This window comes from Schistocerca nitens, chromosome 5, assembly GCF_023898315.1.
Source record: "Schistocerca nitens isolate TAMUIC-IGC-003100 chromosome 5, iqSchNite1.1, whole genome shotgun sequence".
Taxonomy (NCBI): domain Eukaryota; kingdom Metazoa; phylum Arthropoda; class Insecta; order Orthoptera; family Acrididae; genus Schistocerca; species Schistocerca nitens.
In genome coordinates this window covers 462664215-462683138 of record NC_064618.1, presented here as the reverse complement: position 1 = coordinate 462683138, position 18924 = coordinate 462664215, and the positions used below count along the sequence as shown (strand labels likewise).

The 18924-nt window shown below is 43.2% G+C and overlaps 1 protein-coding gene across 1 annotated transcript in view; it reads left to right on the top strand.

The window, feature by feature from the left end:
* The window catches only part of LOC126260530 (L-lactate dehydrogenase-like), a 326171-nt gene that overhangs the window by 91108 nt on the left and 216139 nt on the right, over positions 1 to 18924 (top strand). The window lies entirely within an intron of this gene.

Below are 18924 nucleotides of genomic sequence, written 5' to 3'. Positions count from 1 at the left end.
CCCTGATACACCCACTACACAAAAAAGGTGACAAGACTGACCCGAACAACTACAGAGGAATATCCCTACTACCGGTCACATACAAGATCCTCTCTAAAGCTTTACTGAACAGACTAGAATGCCAGATCGACCACTTGATTGGGGAATATCAAGTTGGCTTCCGTAAAGGGCGGTCTTGTGCGGAACAAATTTGGAACCTGAAAATGATTTTACAACACAAACAGAACCTGATCATTACCTTTGTTGACTTCAAAAAGGCGTACGACTCTATCGACCGGAAAACTCTCTTCAAAATTCTAGCAGAATACAAAGTAGCCAAAAAACACGGGCTATCATAGAGCAAACCTTAACCAACACGACCTCCAAAACAAAGTTCTGTGGGGAACTATCAGAGCCCTTTGAAATTCGCACAGGTGTCCGACAAGGCGATGGCCTCTCACCTCTCCTTTTCAATCTGGTATTAGATAAGGTCATAAAAGAATGGGAAACATCACAACAGGGGATAACCTTAGGAAACCTACAGATTAAATGCCTGGCTTTTGCAGACGATTGTCACGAAAGGTATAAAGGAAACAAAAGACGCTATTGAAAAACTGCACGAAATCGCTTCCAAAACTGGACTACAGATCTCTTATGAAAAGACACAGTTTATAAACACAAAGAAACTCACATCTCTGAACACAAAGTATGGCACAATTTACAAAACGGCAAACTTCAAATACCTCGGTGAAACACTACAAATGAGTGGACATAACAGAGACTCAAACGAAGAAAGAAAGACTAAACTGGACAAGGCATACAAAGTAGTGTGGAATCATTACAACAAGAAGTCTATCTCACAAAAAGCCAAATTACGCCATTACGACACGGTGGTTCTCCCCGAGGCACTATATGCAGCAGAGACCACACTAATCCTAGGGCATACACGTATCAGACAATTAGAAAAAGTAGAACGGAAAATACTTAGGAAAATATTTGGCGCAACCAACAACAATGGAATATGGATCAAGAAACCTACAGAGGCACTGTACAAACATACGGAGACAATCACAGAAAAGATTAGAAAACGCAGACTACAATTCTATGGACACCTATACAAAATGCCATCACACAGGCTGACCAAACAGATCTTTGACTGGGTAACCACTAGAAACAACAAATGGGTGGCAGAGGTAGAAAACGACCTGAACCAACTCAACATAACAGCAGACACAATAAACGACAGAATAAAATTCAGAAACATCATTAAGAAAAGTAAACTACATGAGATACAATGTGACAAACGAACAGGCATAAAATGGACCGAAGAACGCAAGCAAGATCACAGCCAGAAGATGAAAGAAATATGGGCAACCAAAAAGGCAGTCAAGATGAAGCCAAAGACACAAAGCCGACAAAAAGCATGGACAGAGGACCGGATACAGAAACACAGCGAGCGAATGAGGGAAGTTTGGGCAGCAAGGAAGGCAGCAAAAGGAACTGGCCATGTAGTTTAGTCCAAATGCGCTCTTTAAGGGCAAAACACCAATAATAATAATAGTATATATATATATATATATATATATATATATATATATATATATATTGTTAAAAATTTAAGTCTTATACAAAAACTACCATTTCCAACATTTTTGTAGCACGAATCACTCTTACAAAAAATTTTACAAAACACTTACTGCGTCAAACCTTGGACATGCAAATCCTAACTCTGAACATTATCTAACAAAACCCATTTTGAAATCATTATATAGCTTCTCCCATTAACGTGCTAAAGTTTGCTCAGTGTGCAAAAAAAAAAAAAAAAAAAATGCTTTGCTGTCACCACACGTCTGCTTCCTCCGGGCACCTAGCTGCGACTCCTGATCTTTTTCTGTGCACGCCTGGCTGTCTTAACCATCAAAGATCCTCCTACTCAAAGATATTATACTCATTCCACCTTGCAATTGGCAACTATCGACTTTATTTTCTGGATCTACCCTGATCAGACCATAGAACATACCTTTCATAACCCCAAGGTCCGCTGGACCAGAATTTTGTGTGGGGATCTGTGTAGGTAGCACAGATTTTCCCACGAAATTCGTAAAAAAATACAATGTAAGATACCATACAAAAATACATAGTATTCCAATTAAGAGTATTACACAGCAATAAACTTTACCAATAGAAAGACAGAATGTGAAGTAAAAGGCATAGTGTCATTAGATTTTCAAATCGCATTGAATCAAAGAACATCAAAATGTACAAAACAGAAACACACAAATGTTGGGCAAAGAGATCAGACATTTAGATTATTAAGAGAAGTGTATCAAATATCGTCCAAAAATTACAAAACAGAAGAAAACAGTGTGAGGTAAAATACATAAGGTATTTAGATTTCTAAGTTGAAATGTCTCAAATAACCTCAAAAGTTATAATACAGATATGTAGACTGTGGGATAAAATGCAGAATATACTTAGATTTCTAAATAGAAGTGTATCGAATAGTATTAAAAGTTACAAAATAAAAGCATAGAAATGTAAGGTAAAATACCTCAAATAACATCAACTTTACCAAACAGAAATGTAGAATGTGGGGTAGAATACATAAAATAGCGATAAAAGTTAATCATATAACAGCAAATGTGCATAAGTGTCTCATAAAGAGCTATTAATGCCAGTGAAGTAATGCAATATGATACTTTAAGTAATAGTAGGATTAAATACAAAATATGTGTCACATCAAGTGACGGCAAATATTGACCTTCAGTTACAATCATTGTCTTGTAGTAGCCATAGAGTACATGCCGAGTTTCATTGACAATAGTAAATTAAGAACACATGTCACATTAGGTGACAGTTTACATTAAGTCTAATTGTAAACTGCAGTAAAACGTGGGGCCTCAGGTGAAGAAACATACTGAGCCACAAATAATGTCCATTGTACAATACATGTCATGTCAGGTCATAGGACACACTGACTTTAATAGTGATCAATAGTACAATAAGGTTGAAGAAGAGTGGGCATCAGGTGATGGGACACACAGAGCCACCTTATTGTGAACACTGAATACGTTTTAAGTCAGGGGATAACTCACACTGTTTCAGTTACCATGATGAAAATCTATATTATGTCACAAATAGGGGTCTCAGGTGATGAAACACTCTGAGCCACAAATAATGTCCATTGTACAATACATGTCATGTCAGGTCATAGGACACACTGACTTTAATAGTGATCAATAGTACAATAAGGTTGAAGAAGAGTGGGCATCAGGTGATGGGACACACAGAGCCACCTTATTGTGAACACTGAATACGTTTTAAGTCAGGGGATAACTCACACTGTTTCAGTTACCATGATGAAAATCTATATTATGTCACAAACAGGGATCTCAGGTGATGAAACACTCTGAGCCATGGTAGTATCGATTGTAAAATATCTGTCAAGTCAGGTGACAACACACACTTAAATTCAATTACAGTTATGATATTCTATCAGTCATAGAACACATGTTATGTCAGGTGGTAGCTCACACTGACATACACTTAATGTCGTGATATTCAATTAGTTATAGAACACATTTAATGTGAGAAGGTAGCTCACACTGACTTTAGTTATATTCACATAGACTCAGACCAGTTATTATGTCAGGTGACAGTTCAGTCTGAGTTTCACTTATATTTATGTAGACTCAAGCTACTCATTATGTAAGGTGGTAGTTCACTCTGACTCTTAAACACAATCATGAGATTCTTGCAGATGCAGAACGTATATCCTGTCAGGCGACAGCTTAGTCTGATGCTCAGTTCAAAACATTTACAAAATATGTTTGTCATAGTGACAGAAACGTAATCTTGGTTACATTGATATTATCATTGTGTAAGAAATTAATATTAAAAGTAATATACAGTAACTGTATGCAGTGGAAATTTGCTGCAAAATTTTTATATATCTTGCAGGTAACAATAACATCACATACTCTGTAGCAATAACAGTAATTAGTTTTATAGAATCTGTGTACAAAGAATCCTACTAAAGGTAGTATACTATAATAATTACACTATGCAGCGGACATTTGATACAAAATAAAGGTTTGTATGCCTTTAATGTGATTAGAACCTCACATATGCAGTAACAATGCTGTATTGAAATAGTCATAAAGACTCTATTTACAAGTGATTCATAGTCAAATATATAATATTAATGATTACAATAACGTGCACAATCGCAGTAGTCGTTTTAGTGTTAACTCTACATTAAGTATTGACAGGTAATGCCTTTAACAAATTTTATACAACCTTCTTAAATAAGAGTTTTGATAAAGTCTGAATAAGTATTTTAACTTCACAGTATAAATCTTATTTCTTTTCAGTACAATTATTAAAAAATTGTTTACCTATCAGAAGACAGTTACACAGATATCTTAGAAAAATAAGAAAAATATTTAGAACAGAAAGAAGAGTAGACTGAGAACTCAGAAAGGAAGAATGAGTTCTACAGAGCTCAAGAATATGGGGCACCAACGCCACTTGGTGTGTCAGTTAAAGAATAACCAACCCTCTACCCCATTAGTTTTTGTGTAGACCACAAGGAAAATTGTTATCAAGTGTTGAAATAATGTCAATAATGGAAATTATTTGTGAGAAAAAGAGGAAACAAGGTTACTTAAATAAACGATAGACACAGACAATAAAGAAGATACTAATTACTGGAGCTGAAAATAATGGGAGTTATGGTACACCAAAAACATGATTGTCATGGAAACAAAAACACAGTAATGTTATATTAATGTAGAATGAAAATACTATGACACTTAAGGAACAGGCATTAGGAATGGACAAAACGCTGAGCTGAGCCAAGGAGAGGTAGTGTCATGTCTCAGAAAATAATAGTGTGACACATCGAAAGTGTGCATAAATAGAACAACATATGTATAGTAAGTGGCAACATAATTTGCCTCACAAAGCAAAAAGGCAAAAACATTGTCTAAAAGATCCATAATCAGTCTAGCATAAACAACAAATAATAATCATTCAGAGAAAGGACAGAAATAATTGTAATAAAATGTAACATGTCAACTTCAGATAATAAAGAAAAAATAGTGAGCCAACACAAAAAAATTTCAACTGAAAGCATAGAACATAACATTATCTTAATCCTGAAATAGGTAACACTACCTGAAAATAAAAGTGTAGAGACACTTAAAGCAAACCAAAGCACAAGTGATAAACAGTGAGATAGTAACAGATGTTTATATCTTTACTTGAAAAATATGTGAAAAGAGAAAAAGGCAATATAGAAGGTAGCACAGAGACATCATAAAAGGTAAGAATTATGATACTTGTGGTGCTGTAGGTATAAGAGAAAAGAAATGATTAAAGAATGCTTGTGGTATGTCATGAAGTAAGTCCTGAGTGGATCCTCAACAAGGAGTCTGAAAATAATCCCAATTGAACTCTAGTAATCCCAAGTCATCATATTATTTATTTAATGCCATCTGAAAAATAGTTGAAAGGTCAGTAATGTTGCGCTTATGCATTTCATTGAAATCCTGTAATTTATTGTCAGTTACTTCTTTAAATGTGTCGAGAATTTGGATTAATTTCTGAATGTTACCGGTAAGGTATTCATCATGTTTAGCATTGTCTGCATGGTATTGAGCAAATTCTTCATCACGCTTTGCGTCACGTTCGCTCAGTAGTCGAAGAAAACAACCTATCTTCCACTAGAGCTGGGGATGTCACCTCGGGATTTGCGTATTGCAACTCATATTGCTGGTTAGGGTTGCTAAAAACTGAGAATCCTCAGATGAAACAATTTCTCTGTCTGTGGAAGAATATTGCAACAGAAATTGGTTGTCGGGATCATCCACATGACTTTGTGAAGGTTGAATTAACACGAACAAGTCATGGGAAACTGTTTCTAATTGGCTTACTATATTCTGAGAATCCGAAGGCAGAAAAGGAACCGATGCGGAATTTTGTGACTCTGTGGCTTCATTACTTGCTGCAGCATTGTTGTCAAATTCCTGATCAGTTTGTGAAGTAGGAGGATGAAATGACAAAACTAGGTCATTGTATGATTGATGTTGCTTGCGCGATTTTGAGGAACTGCGTAATTGTACATTTATCATCCTGTCGATTTGTTTTGGGCATCTTGAGAGAGACAATATAGCGGACAAAAAATTCAAAATGGTCGTAATTCACAAGACGATATCTTGTACATAAAAGGTAAAATAATTAGAATGAGCACATAAAATCTTTATAAGCAGAAGCAGAGCTGAAATAAACTTTCACAAGCGTAGCAGCAAACGCAATATTATGCAACTAGCAATGCTGCACACAGCTGAAACAATGGTGGCAAAAGGAATGCTCGAAAACAAAGTCCACAGTTACGGAAAATATATCCAAGAACGGGACCACAGAGGATGTCGCCAAGTGAAAGTATCATAGATAAAATTGTTCCAAAATAATTATGCAACAAACCTGCATCTGATTGCATCTGCGAGCTTGTTTCGTGCACTCCTCCATTTTGGCAGTAATGAAACATGTATTTGACTCAGAAATCAAGTTTAAGAGAATAATGCCATTTGTGCAATGGCATTAAGATGGTTCTGAAAAATTAACTTTTGGCTCTGATGTTTACTTAACGAAATTATATCTTGACTTTAATAATGCCGGTTGTGAAATGGCATAAAATTAGTTATTTGAAATAACTTTGCTCTGATAACTTTAGTTATACCAAAATCTATTTCAAACCATGAACTGCACATATATATTGCATAGATGCCTCATTCTCTTTACGTTCTTTCATTGGTGGGTAACTTTACTACTCATTTTCATATCCAGTACAAGCAAAGGACGTGGATTGTGATTCAGGCTATTAGATTTAAACACAATTTTGATCTGAGGGTGGTCAGAAAATGTCTGAAACGCTTGTCGTGATGTTCTAGGGAACATTGTACTGAGACATAAATGTTAAGAAAAAAAATGCGATACGTCGCGCCGTTTCCGAGTTATTTAGCATTGAAGTTAGCCAATCGGGGCGTCGCGCGCTCACATTCAAGCGGCCTGCCAGGGGCGGTGTTACCTAAAGAGTGCGTTGTTTGGTTGGCAGAAACTTGAATTCGCGAGCGCAACGACCTTATTGGCTAACTTCAATGCTAAATTTTCTGACCACCCCATATAAAAATTGAAGTCATATACATAAATTACCATTTCCAACATTTTTGTAGCACGAATCACTCTTACAAAAACTTTTACAAACGGCTTACTGCGTCAAACCTTGGACATACAAATCCTAACTCTGAACATTATCTAACAAAACCCATTTTGAGATCATTATATAGCTTCTCCCATTAACGTGCTGAAATTTGCTCAGAGTGCAATCCCCCAGAGGCTCAGCATTCATTTGCTGAGTACGGGCTTGGCGACCCCGGGGTCCTGAGCTGGGTACTGGTCAGCGCCGCCAGTCTCCTGTCACCGTAACCCCCAGACATGCTTCAGCGACCACCGCATGGCGCGGCGGTGGAATGTTGTGTGCTGCGGGGAATCGTAATCTTGGCTTGACCGCCTGGATTGCGAGGAAGGTAAACCTCTATAAAAACCCCTCAATCTTACGGTGTGCTGCGCGCCTATAAGATGCATGGCTGTTGGGGTGGAACAGTCGCAAGCGGGCAACCTCTGGGGCACCTGCCGCACCCCAATTGTATAAGGCTTACCTAGGCACGCGGGGCTCTGTCTAGGTGGACTTCTAGTTCCCTAGCTGCTCGTGGGACCGAGATGGATCCCTCGAACTTTTATTCTTCTCCTGCCAGCGGAAAGGGTGGACCGCTGTTGGGTTCTAACACTCAATCCAACAAGAGGGCTCGTGTAGCCAGTCCTCCTGATTCAGGTAGTAGTAACAGAACGCATGCTGCTTCGCAGAATGTGTTTTTCATAATTAAAAGAAAAGATGGGAGTCTTGAAAAAGTTTCGCCATTTTATATACAGAAGGGCTTAGAAGGTATTGCTGGCACATTAAAATCTGTAAAGCGCTTGCGAAATGGCACCTTGTTGGTTGAAACATCTAGCTTCCAGCAAGTCCAGAACCTTCAGAAAGCACAATTTCTTGGGGAGTTTGCGATAGAGACTGAATTTCACAACACCTTGAACTACAGCAAGGGTGTTGTGACTTGCAGAGATCTCGTTGACATTCCCCAAGACAAACTGAAGGCTGAATGGTCCCGGGAAGGAATTGTCGACGTGCAACACATTATGAAACGGGTGGATGGTGCTCTCATAAAGACTGACTCATTTATCCTTACATTTAACAGCACCAAATTGCCAGAGCATGTGAAGGCAGGTTTCCTACATCTCAGTGTACGGCCTTATTACCCCAACCCCGTGCGGTGTTTTAAATGCCAACACTTTAGACACACTACTCTCGGCTGTAGAGGGGAAGCCACTTGCGGGAATTGTGGTAAAGCCGCCCATGAGGGAGTTGGTTGCTCCTCTCCTCCCAAGTGTGTCAACTGCTCTGGGGATCACCATGTGTGGAGTAGGGAATGCAGAGTTTTCCTTGAGGAACGGAAGATCCAGGAACTAAAAACTACAAAACGCATCCCGTATGGTGAGGCGAAGAAAATTTACAAGTCCATGCAGCCGCCGACGTTCGCTGCTTCCTTTTCTTCCGTTCTCAAACAACCAGACTTGAAAACCGATGCCGCTACACAAACGGAGGTTGCTACTGTCAGCACTAGCACCTGCGCTTGTCAATGTACGTGTGCTGCTGCCGTTCCTGTGAAGCCTTCTGACCAGGCCGTGGTAGCTGACATCATGGAACTTTCTGCCCCTTCCCGGGTCCAGTCTTGTGCACTGCCCAGCGCTGCTACACCCCCTACTGCTTCTGAGGTTTTGGCTCCAATGCCACCTCAGGCCAGAACATCGATGGCAAAGACAAAGATGAAGACTCGCCCACTAAAGGAGACTGCAGTTATACAGTTTCCTGCTATGGATGTCATTCTCTCTGACGTCTCTCTCGACTCCTCTTCTGAGGCGATGGAGGTTGATGTCAGACTGGGGCAATCATCTCGCCCCAAAACTGAGCCTCCACCTGTTGTGGGCTCTCCTCCCCGACAGAAAGTGAGAATGAAGGTACTCCCACCCTGATAGATGGCTCCCATTATACAGTGGAACATGAATGGATTCTGGGCACATGTGGAGGAACTGAACCTCCTAGCACGACAACGCCCCCTGTGCTTGTGTTTACAGGAAACGCATTTAAAGCCATCTGATGCTCCTGTACTAAGGGGCTATACGTCATATCGCAAAGATGACCTGACTGGAGAAAGGGCCAAAGGCGGAGTCGCTGTGTTTGTCAATAATGACCACCACTCCCCTGCTCTCCCCCTGGATACTGACCTGCAAGCAGCTGCAGTTGAAATTCATTCACCTCGGAGGCTTACCGTTTGCTCCCTTTATTTACCCCCTCTGGATGCAATGACCTTAGACGCTCTCACAGATCTTATCGACCAACTCCCCCGCCCATTTCTCCTCCTGGGAGACTTCAATGCCCATCATGTCCTGTGGGGCTCCACTTCTCTTTGTGCTCGAGATCGAATTTTGGAGAGCCTCCTAACATCTCAAGTGTTGTGCATCCTCGACACAGGTACTCCGACTCATTTCTCTTCTGCTACAGGGTCATTCTCAGCCATTGACCTATCTTTCTGCTCTCCAACCCTCACCGACTCTGTTCACTGGGAGGTCATTGACGACCTTCATTCCAGCGATCACTTCCCTATCCGCATTCATCTCCTGGATGGTGTATTGCTGGAGCAGCGGCCACCATCGTGGATGATTGGCAGGGCTAACTGGCCACTGTTCACTCGGTTGGCTGTCTTTGACCGCCACAATAACGTACAGGAATGGGTGGATCACATCACGCTTGTGGTCCATCATGCTGCTGACCTGTCCATACCACAGTCTTCTGGCACTCTTAAGAGGCGCCTTGTGCCTTGGTGGACAGAAGAGTGCCGTTCAGCCATCCGGGACAGGCGTGCGGCTCTTCGCCGATTTAAATGCCGCCCAACAGCGGTCAATCTTACCGCCTTTCGAATCACGAGAGCCAGGGCACGCCGTGTCATTAAAGAGAGCAAGAAAAGGTCATGGCAGGAGTTCCTGGACTCCATCAACCGTTCCACTTGTTCCACAAGAGTATGGGAAGCCATTCGGAGGATTTCCGGTAAACATAGCCGTTTACCAATAGCTGCTGTCCTGAACCAGGGATGCCTCCAAACGACACCCAGAGCCATTGCTCAGACGCTGGCAGAGCATTTTGCACAAAGTACTGCCACTGCAAATCAGGATCCAGCGTTTCGTCGCTACCGTGCGACTGTCGAAAGAGCGACCTTGGACTTTCGGTCGAACAGTTCTGAGGCCTACAATTCCGCTTTCTCCATGTGGGAACTTGAATCGGCACTTACTGAGACTTCTGACACTGCACCAGGTTACGACCGCATCCGGTACTCCATGCTTCGACATCTGCCAGCGGCGTCAAAGGAAATCCTCCTCGAATGTTTTAATCTCATATGGCAGACAGGAGTGTTCCCCACCTCGTGGAGGGAGGCAATCCTCATCCCTCTCCTCAAACCAGGAAAGGACCGCACATGTCCTGGTAGTTATCGTAGTATCGCCTTGACAAGCTGTGTCGGAAAGACCCTGGAACGGATGGTTAACCGGCGTCTGGTCTGGCTGTTAGAGACCAGACAGCTCCTTAGCCGCTTTCGGTGTGGATTCCGAAAATTTCGGTCCACGGTCGACAACCTGACCCTCCTAGAGGCGGCTATTCAGCAGGTTTTTCCCCGTCAGCATCACTGTATCGGTATCTTCTTTGATATCAGTAAGGCATATGATACTACTTGGAGACACTGTGTTCTTGAACAAATGCATCAATGGGGCTTTCGTGGCCGCCTCCCGATTTTCATTCGGTCTTTCCTGTCTCAGCGGTTTTTTAGGACCCGCGTTGGTAACACACTGTCTGATCGCTTTGAGCAAGAGAACGGTGTCCCCCAGGGCAGTGTTTTAAGCGTTACCCTCTTTACCATAGCCATCAACAGTATATCGTCTACAGTGAGGAGTCCAGTACAGTGCTCCTTATTTGTGGACGACTTTGCTGTTTTCTGTTCCTCCTCCAGTGTTGCAACCGTGAGCCGTCAGTTGCAGCTAACAGTGCGGCGGTTAGAGGAGTGGGCTGCAAAGACGGTTTTTCGGTTTTCTGCCGATAAGTGTGTTTGTGTTTAATCGTTCTCGTCATCTTTTTACTTTGCCTGCCTTGCATATGGGGGATACTGTCCTACATTTTAGAGACACAGTGCGGTTTCTGGGCCTAATTTTTGACTCCAGGTTGTCATGGCTGCCACACCTACGTGACTTGAAAGCCAGAACGCTGAAGGCACTGAACATCCTCAAGTGCCTCAGCCACAGGTCTTGGGGCGCGGACAGGGCGCGTCTCCTTCAGTTTTATGGAGCTTTTGTGCGTTCACAGCTGGACTATGGGTGCACAGTATATGGGTCAGCGAGGCCATCTTATTTGCGGATCCTTGACGCTGTTCACCATGCTGGGATCCGACTGGCCAGGGGTGCTTATCGGACCAGTCCCGTACCTAGCCTCTGTGCTGAGTCTGGCGAACCGCCACTTACCATCCGGCGGCAGCTCCTGCTGGTGCGCCAGGCTTGTAAGTTTCTTGCAGCTCCCAGCTCGTCTGCTCACCGTCTTGTTGCCCATCCACCTCTGGACCGCCTTTTTTCCCGCCGTCCCCGGGCTACGTTGCCGTTTGGGATCCGTGTGCAACGTGTACTAGAGTCCCTCGGTGTGGAGTCTGTACAACCCCAAATCCAAGGTTTTAACCGCCTGCCACCCTGGTTACTGAAGAGGCCCAGAGTGATTTTAGATTTATTGCAGTACAAGAGAGGTTGCACTCCTGCCACCGTTTTTAATGCAGCATTTTCTGCCATTTTATCTGAGCACCACGACTATGTAGCTGTTTTTACGGATGGGTCGAAACAAGGGGATTCTGTTGGTTGCTCAGTTGTTTTTCCATATCGTGTCCTCAAGGTCCGACTGCCTCAGACTTTTACTGTCTTTGATGCAGAATTGTTTGCGATCTTGCGGGCACTGGAGCACATGAGACATTCTTCTTCTCCTAAATTTCTTGTCTGTTCCGATTCACTCAGTGCCCTTCACTCATTGCAACGTTTGTATCCGGCAGACAAAATTGTCCAGACCATCCAGGATGCCCTCCTCCGACTACAGCGACTGGGGAAGATTGTAGCTTTCTGCTGGGTTCCGGGGCATGTCGGCATTGCTGGGAATGAAAGGGCAGATCTCGCAGCCAAGGAGGCGTGTCTCGCCCCACAAGTATCTCAGTGTGCTATCCCCCTGCATGCACTCACCTCGCTGTTGAGCTCACGGGTCATGCGTCGGTGGGAGGATGAGTGGCTGGAAGTGACTGACAATAAGCTCCGTATAGTCAAGCCCACGACGCGTGTGTGGTGTACTTCCTTTCAGCCCCATCGACGGGACGAGGTTCTCCTCACTCGGCTTCGAATAGGTCACAGCCCTATGACACATGGCTTCCTGCTCCGGCGAGAGGACCCTCCAATGTGTGGTGCTTGCGGCGTCCAGGTCACTGTGCGCCACGTTTTATTGGATTACGTTTTATTTTCTGATCAGCGGGTCGCGGCTGACTTGCCAGCGGACCTGCCATCTCTTTTAGGCAACACTCGGACGAATGTGGTTAAAGTTTTAAAGTTTTGTGCCCTGTCAAATGTTTTTACAAAGATTTTAGGGAGAGGATTTTAATTTGTTCACTGTGTGACAAGCTCGCCCATATTTTATGTAAGTGGCCAGCCAATAACAATTTCCTGTGACATTCTTGCTGCTATGTTTCCCCTTTCCTTAGGTTTTACTTTCTTATGTAGCATTTTCCTTCTTTTCCTGCTTTCTTTGAGTGTGTGCTTTAGTTTTCTTAGGTCTGTCCACATTCGTTCCTTTTAATGTGTGTCAGGGCGCTGACGACCTCGATGTTCAAAAAATGGTTCAAATGGCTCTGAGCACTATGGGACTCAACTTCTGAGGTCATTAGTCCCCTAGAACTTAGAACTAGTTAAACCTAACTAACCTAAGGACATCACACACATCCATGCCCGAGGCAGGATTCGAACCTGCGACCGTAGCGGCCTCGCGGTTCCAGACTGCAGCGCCTATAACCGCACGGCCACTTCGGCCGGCGACCTCGATGTTGAGCGCCCATAAGTCCCAACACACCACCACCACCACCACCACATCAGAGCGCAAACAAAAAAAATGCGTAGCGCGAATCCTACCTTAAAGCCGTCACCACACGTTTGCTTCCTCCGGGCACCTACCTGCGACTCCTGAGTTTTTTTTCTGGGCTGCGCCCTGCTCTCGTAACCATCAAAGATCTCCTACTCAAAGATATTATACTCATTCCACCTTGCTGTTGGCAACTATCGACTTTATTTTCAGGATCTACCCTGATCAGATCTTTCAAGTGAGTACAACGAAGTCCCTGCTAGAAGTGAGTGCCAACAAGTCACTACTAGAAGTGAATGCCACCAAATCTCTACTAGCAGTGAGTGCCACGAAGCCTCCACCAAAAGTGCCACTAAGTCTCCACTGCAAGTGAGTACGGACAAGTCAAGTGAGAGCCAAGTTTCCGCTAGAAATGAGTTCCACTACTTTTCCATGAGAAATGAGTATCACCAGAAGTGAGTACCCTCCAGTCTCCGCTAAAAGTGACTACCACGGAGTCTCCCCTACTGCAAGAAATAAGGTGTAATTGACATGTTCTGTTAGGTAAAGACATCCTGAAAAGTGACAGCTGTGTGTTGTTGGTGAGCATTTAACGGAACCTTGAGAGCTCCGGTTACTCCCTGTGATACAGTATCATGTCAAATTAAAAAGCAGAATCGCACAATGGAAAACTATATCTGTATGAAACAGGGGCGGCCCAATCAAACATGAAGTGTGAGTACCACAGTTCACATGGAATATTGATAAAGGTTTATATCAGGCTACTAAATGAAACTAAGGTTCGCTATAACAATCTGATTTATTGCTACATACATTAATGTGATTCTAGCCTCTTAATAAACAAGATAAATAGTTATGAAATGATGCAAGAGTGCAAAAACACATACGGAAACCTTGGCACAAGCGGATGGATTTGAGATAAAATGATACAAAAATTGGATCCACGAAAGTCATCAGTGATCGCTGAATAAGTTTGGCAGCTTAAAGAAAAGACTCATAGAAGTACGTACAAGTACCAGTTCTCTGATCTAAGCGCATATTGAGTGCAGATAGCTGACTGTATGGATTAATTAAGGAAACGAAACTTTGATGAGAAACAAACAACTTCGTGGTCCCTTGTCACTACGAACGCAAATGTGGCCAGTGTTTACAGCTCTGATGATACTCAAGTGCACAGATGCTTGGTGTTGTGACAGAATTCTAAGTTCAGCCCCAGCACATTTGATCAGGTCTAAAGCGAACACATCTCCATCTGCAGTGCTTAAGTGTCCTCTGTCTACAGTCCCAACTCAAAGTTTTATCCCTGTGGAGCTCTGAGACGAAGTTTCTTTCTCCTCTTTTCCAGAAAATGTAGCTGGTTCTACCAGTGCTGGAACTCATAGCCAATAACAGCATACTATCCGCCTTCCGACCAATGAAAAGTTTATAACAACTGCAACAACTTCGCTTCTGCTAACGAACTGCCGTGGTTAATCGGTACTACTGAGTTCTCTCTTAGAGTGAGACATAAGACAGAAATTCTCTCAAACTATATGTGTGTTTTCGCGTTTCGTGCAATAAAAATAGCTGCACATCCTTCTAGAGAGTCTACACCTTTGGCCTCCTCTTGTCCCAAAGGCCGTCTCCCACGCTGAGTGCATCGTGTTTTCCTCTTCCCTCTACAGATGTTACCTTTTCTAAGGGCATTCTTTAATCTCCTAGCACACTGAAAGTTTTCAACGTGCCGGACATTCTCGGTCTGTCATTCTCGAGGCGACCGCCTGGGGTTTGCTGAATAACATCTCTCAGTTCCCAACGCATATCTGACTGTCCTGGTTTACAGCAGACACATTTTTATGGTCTGCATGTTCTGTTCCCCTCGGAGCTCTTATTCGTTCAGGCATCCCAAGTTGCAGGAAAACACTACAAGGACCCATCACCGTACAGAATTAAATTTTCTTGAGTAAGTCAGCCTTGTCTCGATCTCAAGCCTTTATTTTTCTCGTATAAATTTTAGTTGTACTTGTTTGTGTATGATCCTGACTATCTCTGCTGATTTGCTGGAACAGTGCTTGGGACTTATTAAAGAGAAAGAGCTTCAAAAAATTAGCAAGTCGATAACACGTTGGTCCACATCTGGCCCTTATGCAAGCAATTATACGACTTGGCGTTGATTTCTAGGGTTGTTGCATGTCCTCCTGAGGGATATCATGCCAAATTCTATCCAATTGGCGCGTCATATCGTCAAAATCCCGAGGTGGTTGGAGGGCCCTGTCCATAATGCTCCAAACGTTCTCAACTGGGGACAGATCCGGCGACCTTGCTGAATAAGGTAGAGTTTGGCAAGCCCAAAGACAAGCAGTTGAAGCTATCGCCGTGTGAGCGGCTACTATCTTGCTGAAATGTAAGTCCAGATTGGCTTGTTATGAAGGGCAACAAAACGAGGCATAGAATATCGTCGACGCTGTGCTGCAGGGATGCTGCAGAGTACAACCAAAAGGGTCTTTGCTATGAAAAGAAATGTCACCCCAAAGCATCACTCCTGGTTATCGGGATGTATGGCGGGCGACAGTCAGGTTGGTATTCCACCTCTGTCTGGGACGTCTCCAGACATGTATTCACTGATCATTATGGCTCAGTTCAAAGCGGGATTCAACACTGAAGACAATTCTGTTCTAGTGCCTGACACCAATGCAGACAGGCTCGCTGGTGGACAAATGTCAATGCTAGTCGGTGCATGGTGCGCTGTGAGCTCAGTCCCCTTTCTGTCAACGGCCTATTAATCGTCCTTGTGGTCACTGAAGCTTCAGTTGCACGTCGGATCAATGGTAATGATGAATCCAGAGCTCTGAAGTGTCTTTCTGATGGTAGTTCAGTCCCCACGTTCTGTCGTTTGTCTTAGTCAACCGCTTCCTTCTTGATGTTGTGTTCGGCCATGGTTTACCCGTTCCTGCCAACATAGTTGAATAGTGGCATCGCTCCTATTCAAGCGTCGAGCGATTTGCCGATTACTCCACCTGACGTCTTTGAGCCCAATTACACGTACCCTCTCACTCTACATCTACATCTACATCCATACTCTGCAAGCCACCCGACGATGTGTGGCGGAGGGTACTTTGAGTACCTCTATCGGTTCTCCCTTCTGTTCCAGTCTAGTATTGTTAGTGGAAGGAAAGATTGTCGGTGTGCCTCTGTGTGGCCACTAATCTCTCAGATTTTATCCTCATGGTCTCTTCGCGAGATATACGAAGGAGGGAGCAATATACTGCTTGACTCCTCGGTGAAGGTATGTTCTCGAAACTTCAACAAAAGCCCGTACCGAGCTACTGAGCGTCTCTCCTGCAGAGTCTTCCACTGGAGTTTATCTATCATCTCCGTAACGCTTTCGCGATTTCCAAATGATCCTGTAACGAAGCGCGCTGCTCTCCGTTGGATCTTCTCTATCTCTTCTAACAACCCTATCTGGTACGGATCCCACACTGGTGAGCAATATTCAAGCAGTGGGCGAACAAGTGTACTGTAACCTACTTCCTTTGTTTTCGGATTGCATTTCCTTAGGATTCTTCCAATGAATCTCAGTCTGGCATCTGCTTTACCGACGATCAACTTTATATGATAATTCCATTTTAAATCACTCCTAATGCGTACTCCCAGATAATTTATGGAATTAACTGCTTCCAGTTGCTGACCTGCTATATTGTATCTAAATGATAAAGGATCTTTCTTTCTATGTATTCGCAGCACATTACACTTGTCTACATTGAGATTCAGTTGCCACTCCCTGCACCATGCGTCAATACGTTGCAGATCCTCCTGCATTTCAGTACAATTTTCCATTGTTACAACCTCTCGATATACTACAGCATCATCCGCATAAAGCCTCAGTGAACTTCCGATGTTATCCACAAGATCATTTATGTATATTGTGAATAACAACGGTCCTACGACACTCCCCTGCGGCACACCCGAAATCACTCTTACTTCAGAAGACTTCTCTCCATTGAGAATGACATGCTGCGTTCTGTTATCTAGGAACTCTTCAATCCAGTCACACAATTGGTCTGATAGTCCATATACTCTTACTTTGTTCATTAAACGACTGTGGGGAACTGTATAGAACACCTTGCGGAAGTCAAGAAACACGGCATCTACGTAGGAAGCCGTGTCTATGGCCCTCTGAGTCTCGTGGACGAATAGCGCGAGCTGGGTTTCACACGATCGTCTTTTTCGAAACCCATGCTTATTCCTACAGAGTAGATTTCTAGTCTTCAGAAAAGTCATTATACTCGAACATAATACGTGTTCCAAAATTCTACAACTGATAGACGTTAGAGATATAGGTCTATAGTTCTGCACATCTGTTCGACGTCCCTTCTTGAAAACGGGGATGACCTGTGCCGTTTTCCAGTCCTTTGGAACGCTACGCTCTTCTAGTGGCCTACGGTACACCGCTGCAGGAAGGGGTGCGGGGGGGGGGGGGGGGCAAGTTCCTTCGCGTACTCTGTGTAAAATCGAACTGCTATCCCATCAGGTCCAGCGGCCTTTCCTCTTTTGAGCGATTGTAATTGTTTTTGTATCCCTCTGTCATCTATTTCGATATCTACCATTTTGTCATCTATGCGACAATCTAGAGACGGAATTACAGTGCAGTCTTCCTCTGTGAAACAGCTTTGGAAAAAGACATTTAGTATTTCGGCCTTTAGTCTGTCATTCTCTGTTTCAGTACCATTTTGGTCACTGTGTGCTGGACATTTTGTTTTGATCCACCTACCGGTTTGACATAACACCAAAATTTCTTAAGAATTTCTGCCAAGTTAGTATATAGAACTCTGCGAATATTGTTCAAGCGCCTGTCTGTTAGGCTTAGCTACTGTCGAAATGAGTGGACAGAATGGAATTTGCGAAGACTTTATGCCCTGATATCGACCAGTCCCCTGTTTGCTATCCTTGCCAGCTGTGTCGCGAAACTGCGCTATAGCATGACACATTCATCCATCGGCCACCAAAGTTTACAACTTTGCATTTTCCATCGATACCAGTATAAATATAAATCTGTGACGAATTTCCGTAACTCCTGTGTACTGAAATGCAGGAGGATCTGCAACGAATTGACGCATGGTGCAGAGAATTGCAACTGAATCTCAATGTAGACAAGTGTAATGTGCTGCGAATACATAGAAAGAAAGATCCTTTATCATTTAGCTACAATATAGCAGGTCAGCAACTGGAAGCAGTTAATTCCATAAATTATCTGGGAGTAGGCATTAGGAGTGATTTAAAATGGAATTATCATATAAAGTTGATCGTCGGTAAAGCAGATGCCAGACTGAGATTTATTGGAAGAATCCTAAGGAAATGCAATCCGAAAACAAAGGAAGTAGGTTACAGTACACTTGTTCGCCCACTGCTTGAATATTGCTCACCAGTGTGGGATCCGTACCAGATAGGGTTGATAGAAGAGATAGAGAAAATCCAACGGAGAGCAGCGCGCTTCGTTACAGGATCATTTAGTAATCGCGAAAGCATTACGGAGATGATAGATAAACTCCAGTGGAAGACTTTGCAGGAGAGACGCTCAGTAGCTCGGTACGGGCTTTTGTTGAAGTTTCGAGAACATACCTTCACCGAGGAGTCAATCAGTATATTGCCCC